Source organism: Struthio camelus, chromosome 1, assembly GCF_040807025.1.
Source record: "Struthio camelus isolate bStrCam1 chromosome 1, bStrCam1.hap1, whole genome shotgun sequence".
NCBI classification, from domain to species: Eukaryota; Metazoa; Chordata; class Aves; order Struthioniformes; family Struthionidae; genus Struthio; species Struthio camelus.
Window position 1 is genome coordinate 101,347,329 of NC_090942.1, and position 10,159 is coordinate 101,357,487.

At 38.7% G+C, this 10,159-nt stretch overlaps 1 non-coding gene across 1 annotated transcript; it reads right to left on the reverse strand.

Moving 5' to 3' along the window:
- Positions 1 to 3,722: 3,722 nt before the first annotated feature.
- Positions 3,723 to 9,626, reverse strand: LOC104144217 (uncharacterized). Its single transcript, XR_011134657.1, has 4 exons — positions 9,552 to 9,626; positions 6,598 to 6,661; positions 6,058 to 6,183; positions 3,723 to 3,859 (listed from the first exon to the last, which is right to left on the reverse strand). It is a non-coding gene; the product is annotated as an uncharacterized protein (transcript).
- Between the last annotated feature and the right edge of the window lie 533 nt (positions 9,627 to 10,159).

Here is a 10,159-nt window from a genome sequence, read left to right on the forward strand (position 1 = left end):
GTGACAGGAGCATGGGCTGGATTTGCTCCTGGGTTTCAAAGCAGCGCTGTGAATCCGAGTCCCACACGCTACTGCCCACAGCTCAGCGTAGGCACCGGCATGATTACCAATTACAGAGCAGCGCTGCCTGGTCCGTGGTCCCTGTCAGCTGTGAGCAACAGTCCAGCCATTGGGAATCACGCAGTAGGTGCAGCCCCAGATCCCCTGCTGTCACCCAGCCTTTTTGTAAGGTTGAACATCAGTCTGAGTGACTAATCACGTGGATGACTGTCTGTAGTGTGACTCACTACAGAAAAACTATGCAGTGATGTAGGCTGTTAACAGTCAAGCTAGCATAGTTTGGATACGTTGACAGAGCAAATGCTCTGTCTGATACATGCGATGACCAAGTGTCAGGCAGGCTGCTGAATTGTGCTGTTAGAGAGATGCATCAACACATTATGCTTCTGCAGAGTAAGATTTTTCCCTTCAGTAGTACCATTTTTCATGGGCAGCTACTTTCTTTTCAATTCATGAATTTTGGACTCATAAATCAGCAATTTGGGTGATGTCAGGGTTAATTAGTATTCTTAGTTTTCATCTCCTTCATGCTACAAGTACCAGTTAAGCCTGACATCAGAAACTGTTAGCACTGTAAGCTCACAGTGAAGTCCAAAGCAGTGTAACATTTTAAAGTTCTGCAACAAATACTGGAGAAAAAGATATATAACAAAAAAGAAATACAACTAGTATTACCTCTATGGAATACATAAATAACTTGTTGAAGATACTAAACAAATACTTGGCAAATTTAATCATCTTCCTTAAGATCACAAATTGAGAAAGAATTGGTACTAATAACAGGGAGAATCAGGGCATATGTTACAGTTCTGGCTTAGGCTGCTAGTTGCACATCACCTTCAGTACAAAACTGTGTACTAAATATTTAAAATGACGGGCTAGATCAAAGCAAATTCTTACAATAAAATAATAAAAAACATGCACGTTACAATACAGAGCTAATGGCAGTGGCAAATGAATGTATTAGCTATTTTCATGTATACATTAAATATTCAAAAGTATATGCTCATAACTACACACATGTAAAGCTTGCACTCCCGTAATAATACACTAGAGCTGCTAATTAAAAGTAGTTCAAGCCGTGTTCATGTTATTAACTCTGTACAGCATAGATTTATCAGTACCTTTTTGTTCTAATTTAGATTATTTCAAACTACAGGATAAATATTAGTATTGGCCTATCTATAGCTGAAATGACTATCTACTTACCAGCAATGAGGCAACATGAATCATGCACCAAAAAAAATAGAATTTGGAGTCTTTTAAGCATCATATGTTTTCAACAGAACTTTTATCACCATGTGTATCATTTTTATCAACATACATCAGTTCTACCATAAGCTACTGCTTTATGCACATTCATTTACCATACCTATATTGCTTTTTTTCAACAGGTAGTTCATTTTAGCAGGAGACATACTGGACAATTTGCTGACCAAAAAACACAAAACACACACACATACATATATGCATGCACCTAGTAGAAAAAAAGGATTCTTCTAACGCTGAAAAAAATAGTAGCTTGTATTGGATCAACTGGAGCAAAAGACAGTTACTCTGACAGGCTCCAAAAGGAGTTAATTCCAGAAGTATAGATCCGTATCCAGGAACGTCCAGCTGATAACTGTCCCTAATCTGTCGTGGTGTGGCACAGTCTGAAAGGGCAGCTTCCCAAATCATCAGGTTGCAGATCATTTCAGGGTAGGACATCAACATAATCGCTCTCATCAACTTCTGAAAAGAAATCAATATAAAAGGCTCTTGTCATTGCAAATGACAAAAAGACTCCTCTGAAAGACCATTGTAAACAGGGTGGCATGTTTTAGGCACCTACTAATTCCATTTGGCTACTCAGTATTCTCTCTGCTGTGGCAGGCCAACATTTTGGTCCAATGCCCTGTAGACTGGCTCCTTCAGACCACTTCCCATATGGAGGAGAAGCCAGTGTTGTCTTTCCTGAACCGGCAATCTCAGTATTTAAAAAGTTGTAGCCACATAAGAACCATTCTTCATGAGAAAGTCAAATGTTGTAAATCATCTGTTGTCAGTAAATCATATCAACAGCCCAGATTGCTGTGACTGTAGCATAACACATCCTTTCTTCTCTAAATATTTCCAACAGAAAAGTCAGCTAGAGGAGGAGAGCCTGAAAAACCCTCTTTCTCTCTTAGGTCTTTTTGAATTTATTATTTTTTTGAGAGCTCTGGGAAAGGCAGAAATTGTATGCTTAGGACTCTGTCTCCCACTGTGGAAACCTACTGTCTCTTCAAGTAGCCACCCTCAGACAAATTTAATTTAATTTTTTTAAATTTTCATTTAATTTTAATTTTTATTTTTTCTAGACCCTTCCTGGGCTAGAAAACAATAATCAAAATTGCCTAATGACCAGCACCGTGACCCCAGTCCTGTGAGCTGTTCCACCGATCGCACTGAAAGGCTCAATCCTGTACATGCCACAATGCCAGCTGCTGGTGCAACAGAAGGGACCAGGCCAGGAGAAGGATATGGTGCTTGTTTTAGGAAGCCTGCATTTCAAGGAGATATCTAAGCAAATCTAAATCTAAGCCAAAATAAGCATTTTTTTCCTCCATAGGAAAGGTTATGAATACAGTTTTTGTTCCTCAATGACATTGTTGTCAATATTGAAATTTACCATAAAATAAAAATTTCAGAAATGTTAGCTTGGATTCGTGTTGTACATCAGTAAGATTGAAATGTTTTGTTATGCTTTTGACCTCACTTTATAAAATAGAATCGGAGTCTGGAACAAAGTCATTTTGAAATGAGAAATAAAAACGTGCAAAATGTTCCAGCTTTATTGAAATACTCTTTTTCTCCTTTCAAGAGAATATTTAATTGAAATTGATGTATTTCTATAGAAAAATCAGTTAGTAGCATAATAGTATTTCCTGACAGAATATTTGTTCAGCTGGAAAATTTTAATTGGCTGCAGTAGGGATAAGCTTTTTTAATAAAAATCTTTATATGTCAAATCCTTATTTCTTCAAACTGAGGGCAGATTTTACCAGCAAGAGTGCTTCCCTTCCCGAATTGTCAGTAGAGATACCTGATGGATTTCTGATTACTATACCTTTGCATTGACTTTTGATGAAAGAGAGGAAAAAAGAAAAAATAATAAAGATACTACATGATTCAGGAATTCAGTCTTTTGAGGTTCAAAGCTAACAGCACCAAAGAAAGGAGCCACCAGGAATTTGAATAAGAGAAAGGACTGCAGATTATTTAACCCTTTCCCCTAGGCAAATTTGGCCGAACCTCTCTTTTCCCTGTCTCTGTGTTTATCAAGTCACGTTATTTTCTGTCAGTTTCCATGTACCAGCTTTCTGTGGTTCTGGCATCTGTTCCAAGAACTTTAGTGCCATGACACTAGCTCTAAGCTTTATTAGCAGTCTCAGAAAGGCTCAATTTAGGACTACTCTCCCACTCCGACATATGATTCAATATAGAGCCTGTGAGGACTGATAAAAGAAGGAACTGAGGGAAGAGAGGGGAAAGGATGTTCAGTCTGTGCAAGCTGTGCTCGCAGGATTCATTGGTGTTGACCATAGACCTGTCAATGCAGTTGCTGTCCTAAAAAAAGAAAGACAAAAACCAAACTGGATTTCTCACCATCATAAATGTCATCGATGGCTGATTTGAATCTCAAGCTTCTTTGTGAGGGCATCGATTTATTGACTGGGTAGCGAAGGTTTATTACTAGCCCTTGGTTTGGCTTTTCATAGGTGTATATTAAATCCTTTAAAGTTCTGAAGGTCTTTTGTGGAATACCTTCAGGAGTCTGCGAGGAAGGAAGAAGAAAGTTGGTTTGCAATCGTATTTCACAAGAGGTCCCCTAAGTGAGAGGAACTGTTTGTAGCTTATTCCTTACCAAGGGGCTGTTTTCTCAGCAGATTTGTCAACAGAATATTGTACTACACTTAAAACAGTAGGGACACCCATTTGGTGGTGTGGTTATAGCGCTAGGTGTAACCTCCCTCACCATCCCAGTCCGAGCGCACGGCAGCCAGGAAGAAGCTTGTTTGATGCTCCCTGCATTCATTGGGATCACAAGCTTCCCACTCTAGCAGGAATAAATTTTACCTCCTTCACTCCTCTAACCACTGTCTGTAACCAACCCCTCATTGCTTTGCAGGCCTGGCTGCATCTCAGACAGTCTCAGTTCCTCCCTTCAGGAATCCCTGGCCAGGGCTCTAGGACTAATCACCTGCTGAAAGTGCAATTATTTTATTTAACAGTTCAAACATTGATTTCAGTCAACTACAGTCCATGTCTTGGAGAATTTCACCCTTCATCACAAGACAGACTTGTTTTTCTCTTAAGCTGCAAAAGAACAGAACCACTTGCTGTCTTTTGGGAAGCCATGGAGGTCACGGTGCCCGGGTAAATTTCTCATATCCTGCATTTGCCCTTCAAGACTTGGTCTGTGCCACAGAAAGGTTTTCTGATATTGCTGTCCTGGTAAACCACCTGGACACAGATGCAGTCCAGGACTACACCAAAAAGGCTCCTTAAAATACTCGCATGTTGATGAGGGTAAGTAAAAGAGGTTCGATATGTATTCTGGAGCCTTAAGCAATACACAGTTGTAAGGAATCATATCTCTGTCTGATATCAATGAGCTGACCAAAATTTCTCTTGCAAGCCTAGGTCTGAGTCCCTCAAACAGTCTTTCCCCAAATTGTTCCATGCAGTTCTAGCTAGTTTTTTTCCAGCAGAGGAGCTAAAACCATTGCAGATACCCATCTACCACTTCCAGTTCTGGACGGTATGGTATGTGTCATCAGTCTTGTGGCTATTTCTTTATTATGGTTGCAACTATTTTAAGTTGCAATTTAAACTATTGACTCAAGTGCACACTGAAGCAATCAATTACAGCAGAATTTAGAAGAGTGAAAACATTACAAGCTTCCTTCTCATTTTAGAACATGAGTTTAGGGATAATGCATTTAGTTCCTACTTAAAATACTGGGTTCAAACAACTAGGTGACAAGCGGAAGCCAAAGGTTTTACAAAATGTCAGCACTACCAAAGACATCTGCAGATGCAGCTAACGTGTCCGGGGATCCATGTTAAAGTTCCAGCTACCATCTTTCACTTTCAGGCAGGAGTTCATTATTTGTCTCAGATTTGTCTAATTTTGTGACTAGCTCTGGAAACTCTTGAGGTCAGGGATGGATGGCACAGCTCTTAAGCGAGGGAACATAGTTCTCACAAACTGCTTTTTAACACAGTTTCACAGAGCCACACTAAACTGCCTCCGCAGCGCAGATCCATACCGAGGTTCTTGCAACACTGATACTTTAAGACAGTGACAGACAATAAGCATATTTATCAGCTGTTTTCGCAGTGAGGGTCCTACTTCCAATACAATTCATTAAAAGTGAACCCGGCTTTGGTTTCCCTTCATTCACTGTCTAGCAAAAGGCATTTCTGTTGTTCTTTTTATGCGTCGTCTTCCATTCAGCTCTGAATAAACTGGATGCCACTGTCTCTAGAAAGTTCATGGGTGTATCTGCCTTTAAAAAACAAACAATGCCCCCTCCCCCATCAATATATTATTTCAAGATATTATTTTGGTAAGGCAAAACAGTCTGTCTTCAAAATCTTGAAGAACAGAGCTTTCTTTCATATTGTTGGCAAAACCCTGCAAGAAAAATTGGATTTGAAAAAACTGAAAGTGTTTGAGTTATTAGCTGCTGACAGGCACAACACAAAATCCAGAAGAGCAGCTATAATCCAAAATAGGCTATTTTTTTGTCAATAAACCATTCAATTATTCATGGAAAATTATGCTTTTCATGATCAGCCCAAAGCATTAATAAACAAGAGTTACCACCATATGACAACTTGGTCTGTCGTGTATGAAGTGAGTTTAGTGACCTTGTTCCACTTAAATGCTTTTTAGTTGTTGACAGTCGTGTTGGCTATCCTACTAAAAGCAAAGGAGCGAGCCAGCTTTTTCCATTGTCGTCTCACCTTGCCTCTAGGTTAAAGCTTTGTTTTTGTAGGGATTTGCCTGATGGCGTCTACTCTCACGCTTATTCCAGCAATGAGCAGCGTTTTCTAGGGCTGTCGCTTCAGTTGCCTCAGAATCACACAGATCTATAGATAGATGTTTTAAAATCAAAATGTTCATCCCAATATTCAGAAGCCCCTACAAGATGCTGAATGCAGTGGCAGAGATTTAAAAAAAAAAAAAAAAAGATAAAGGAGCGGATAATGAAAGTGATCTTTTTTTTTTCAATAGTGTCAAAAAGAAATGGCCAAACCAGAAAGTACTTGGTCAACAAATAAGAGATGCTCTTAGGTTACAAGGGATTTCTGCAGAGATAATAGTTACTTCTGAGCTCATATGCAACAATAAGTATGACATTAAATAGTCAAGAATTGCGCAGGGTAGAAAGCAAACTTGGAAATATTTTCTACAGTACAGTGTTCATGTACATATATATCTATATTTTAACCAGGAAAATGTTTTTTAGCACAATCTTTAGAGATGAAATGAGGGTTACTTACCTGTATTCTAAAACACCCTTGGTGTTCCCTGAAGATACGATAAGTGTAGATGAGTTCTTCAAAGCTGTGAAAAACATTGTTTTATACGTTATGCCTTTTGTCAGACTACTGCAACTACCATAGACTGTTACAGCTGAACCTGACAGCAAGGTTTGATTCTTGGTTTTTTGCTTGTTTTTTACAGTAAACTGCAATACAGTGAAAGTCTGAAGCCAAAGAAACAAATCTCAAGGAATGCTTAATGCTAAATATCATCAATTACGTACCAGAACATCACTTGTAAAAACAGCTATGTTAGAAAATACCTGGACATTTCACTACTCAGTGGGACACTTGAAAAGAAAAGTCAATGTCAACTTCACAGCCCAATTTAACAAAAATGAACAAAACACTCACCAGCTCTTTAAAATGTATCCAAGCAGATATTTTCCATTAAGAGCATACTAACTGTACCAAAAGTCATTTCATAATTATTTGTCTTTCAAGACTGCCATTAAATAGGGTCATTTTGAACTTCGAGTATGCATTCATTTTTTCATTTGATTCATATATTAAAGCATTCAAAATGCTTTGGATTCTATTAGTAATATTTTTATTTGACTCTTGATGAAATTAGTTATGTATGTTTTTTCCTAAGCCTCAGAAACCCAAATATTGCTTTATCATACCTTACCTCAAATCTAGCCCTTTGTATATCAAGACCCTGTTTAGATCTGTTGAATTTTGGACAAATGCACAGCTCTCTTCTTTGCTCTGCAGAGTTAGGACAGGTATGGTAGGCATAGCTAAGAGTGCTGGGTTCAGTGTGCAGCCATTGCACTTTGCTTAGCATAGATACTGGTCAGCCGTGTCCAGCTAGCTTATGTACATCCAGGTCAGCTAGTTGCCTAAACATTTCTCCAGTTTCTTAGGTACGTCTCCTGTGCTAAGTTCTATACTACTGCAGCTGCAGTAAAATAGTTCTGGTAAGTCAGAGCAATGAAAATGCTTTAGGATTATACACCCAGAAGAGGGCTGACTGTCCCTGAGAATTTGTATTACTTGTTCTGAGATAGTAAGAAAATGCAAAAGAAGAGTCTAGGACTCCACTGTGAGGTGTTGTGTAAAAGAAAGAAGAGTGTCCTTGCTCCCATAGGATGCGTAAGTCCTTGCTCACTATCAGCAGAGTTGCTTCACTGCACTGGAAACCACTTTGTGCACATCTCAACATGGGAATAAACTGCAGGCAAAGGGGTGATGCGTGTATCATTGAGAACTGCAGAATCTCTTATCAGTGGTGAAGAAAGGGGAGCCATGGCGCAGTCAACCCTCAGACTCCAAGCTGGGGAGCTAACCATCAGGCAGTCTTTTCACGCTCTAAACAGTGCTAATACATACCTCTACTTCAAAAATGGTTATACCGTTACTTCCGTCTTTACTGTTTAACTAAAACATTTGTTAATGCACAAGCTAAAGTCAAATACACTGCCTTCTCATAACACTGAAAACTCACAGAGGCTAGCAGGAGTCAAACGAAGTCATATGCTTTTCCGTATGTCTGCCCAGAACATTATAGAGGGACAAACACATCTGCAAGCTTTCCACAGAAAGAAGGAAAGAAAGAAAGAAAGGAAGAAAGAAAAAAAGTAAGCAAACAAGCTGGCAAGCAAGTGTGGCACCAAGCTTAAGCTTTATGTCAGTCCAGAGTATGGCCAGAGCAGGCTTGCATCTGCATACTGTGCAGATGTGTCCTCTGTTGCTGAAGTAGTTCAAAGTCATTACACACACCTAAGTAGCCCTTCAATTTCTCAACTACCGCTGTTTCATAAGAGATAAGTAGCCTTTCTCCCATGTCAGGGATGAGTATTTTCATTCCTTCTCCAAGCCCCTCCCCATGGGCTCTGGTTGTCCCCACTTGCTATTTCTCTCCTTTTCCCTCTATTTCCCTCTGATAGCATAGTCGTCTTTTCTCTTACCCACCAGCCCCACAACACTGCATTTCACCCTATCTTTTTCTCCTTCTCTTTTGTTTTGCACCAAAAGTCATGAGATTTTGATTATTGGTGCAGAACATTTCCTGATATTTTTGAACTAATTAGATGTGAGCGTTAAAAAAACTTTCATGTCACACTCAGACACAAGCACCCTCAAGAAAAGCATGAAACATCATGTGGTCAGACAAAAAAATGACTCAGAACAGACTTACTGTTTTATAAACTTTGAACACATTAGGAACAGATCTACTACATATGAAAAGTGTAAAATGGGCATCTTGGAAGGAAAGTAAAAGTGCTTTTCCCTAAAACATAAAGTTTTAACCTCAGTAATTAAAATTAAGAATTATAAGTAGTACTTTTCTATGCCCAGCTTGTTCACAGGCTTGTCATATGAATTTGGGCAGGGCAGTATAGCTTTCTGTCCCAGTTTATCTTCTTGCAACGGATAAACTACCTTACAAGCACAAGGCCAACCTTTCATTAAACAGTCATAAAGCATATGAAGAAGGAAATGTTCCATATCCTACCATGAGATGTTTTTAGTGCCTAAATAGCGCTAAAACACTACTTACTCATTATTACAGATGCAGTAACTGTCAGCTTTGAGTGAGGTTCTTCTTACCGTATTTTTTCAGGCTAAGCTATTTTCTCTGGGCTCCCTTTATTGTCTGCAGAGAGACACCAGCATCAGCAGAGAACGATTCATCCGTCCTCTGTTTTATAAACTGTCTTTTGCAAACACCATCTTCCACTACACGCTATAAAGAAAGCCTAGGGCAACTGGCATTGACTGAAAATACAGACACACATATTCTGAGTCTTTTAATACTAGGGAAGAACTGTGAATAGTAGCAAAGTTGAACTCTTATCTTTGCATCTATTTTAAAACTTATTAAAAATTCTTATTATATTATTATTATAATAATTAAACAATATAATAAAATATAATTAAAATTCTTATAATATTAGAGTACTTACAAGACACACAGACACAAGGCTCCTGCTACGCTTTCACTCTCTCTTATTAAATAGCTACCATTCTTTCCTTTCTTGATCAGTAGTTCTTCACAAGTTTTTCTTGTTATTTTTCCATGAAAAAATGGGAACTCCATGGACAAATAAAACCAAGGTATCTCGTCTTTCAAACCAATTCCAGGTCAGAAGCCCGGCATTAGAAGACTTATTCTAAATGCAGTTGCCTAGAGACAATTGAAGTTGGAGGTGCTGAGTATATAGATGAGTTCATCTGCGTCATTATTACTGATCTTTCTATAGCGCAGTCAGTTAACAGTCTGTGCTAAAAGCTCATGAAGGCAGATAAGGAAGGAAAGGGGAAATGGTTTGCCTCCACTGGTCACAGTCTACATCAGAAAGGAAGTTTTTTTGTCACATTGTATTAACAGAGCTGACATTTAAAGTTGCTCAAATTTGGTCTTACGTATAGCGATCTTGGTCATTATGTTGAAAAAATGCCACTTGTTTCATTCTTTTTCTTGCCAGGTTCACTTTCTAACACTGGGTTCTGGGGGTGGGTGTTAGATTTACTTATTTTTCAAGTTTCAGCAACATATGAGAATTAGATTTTT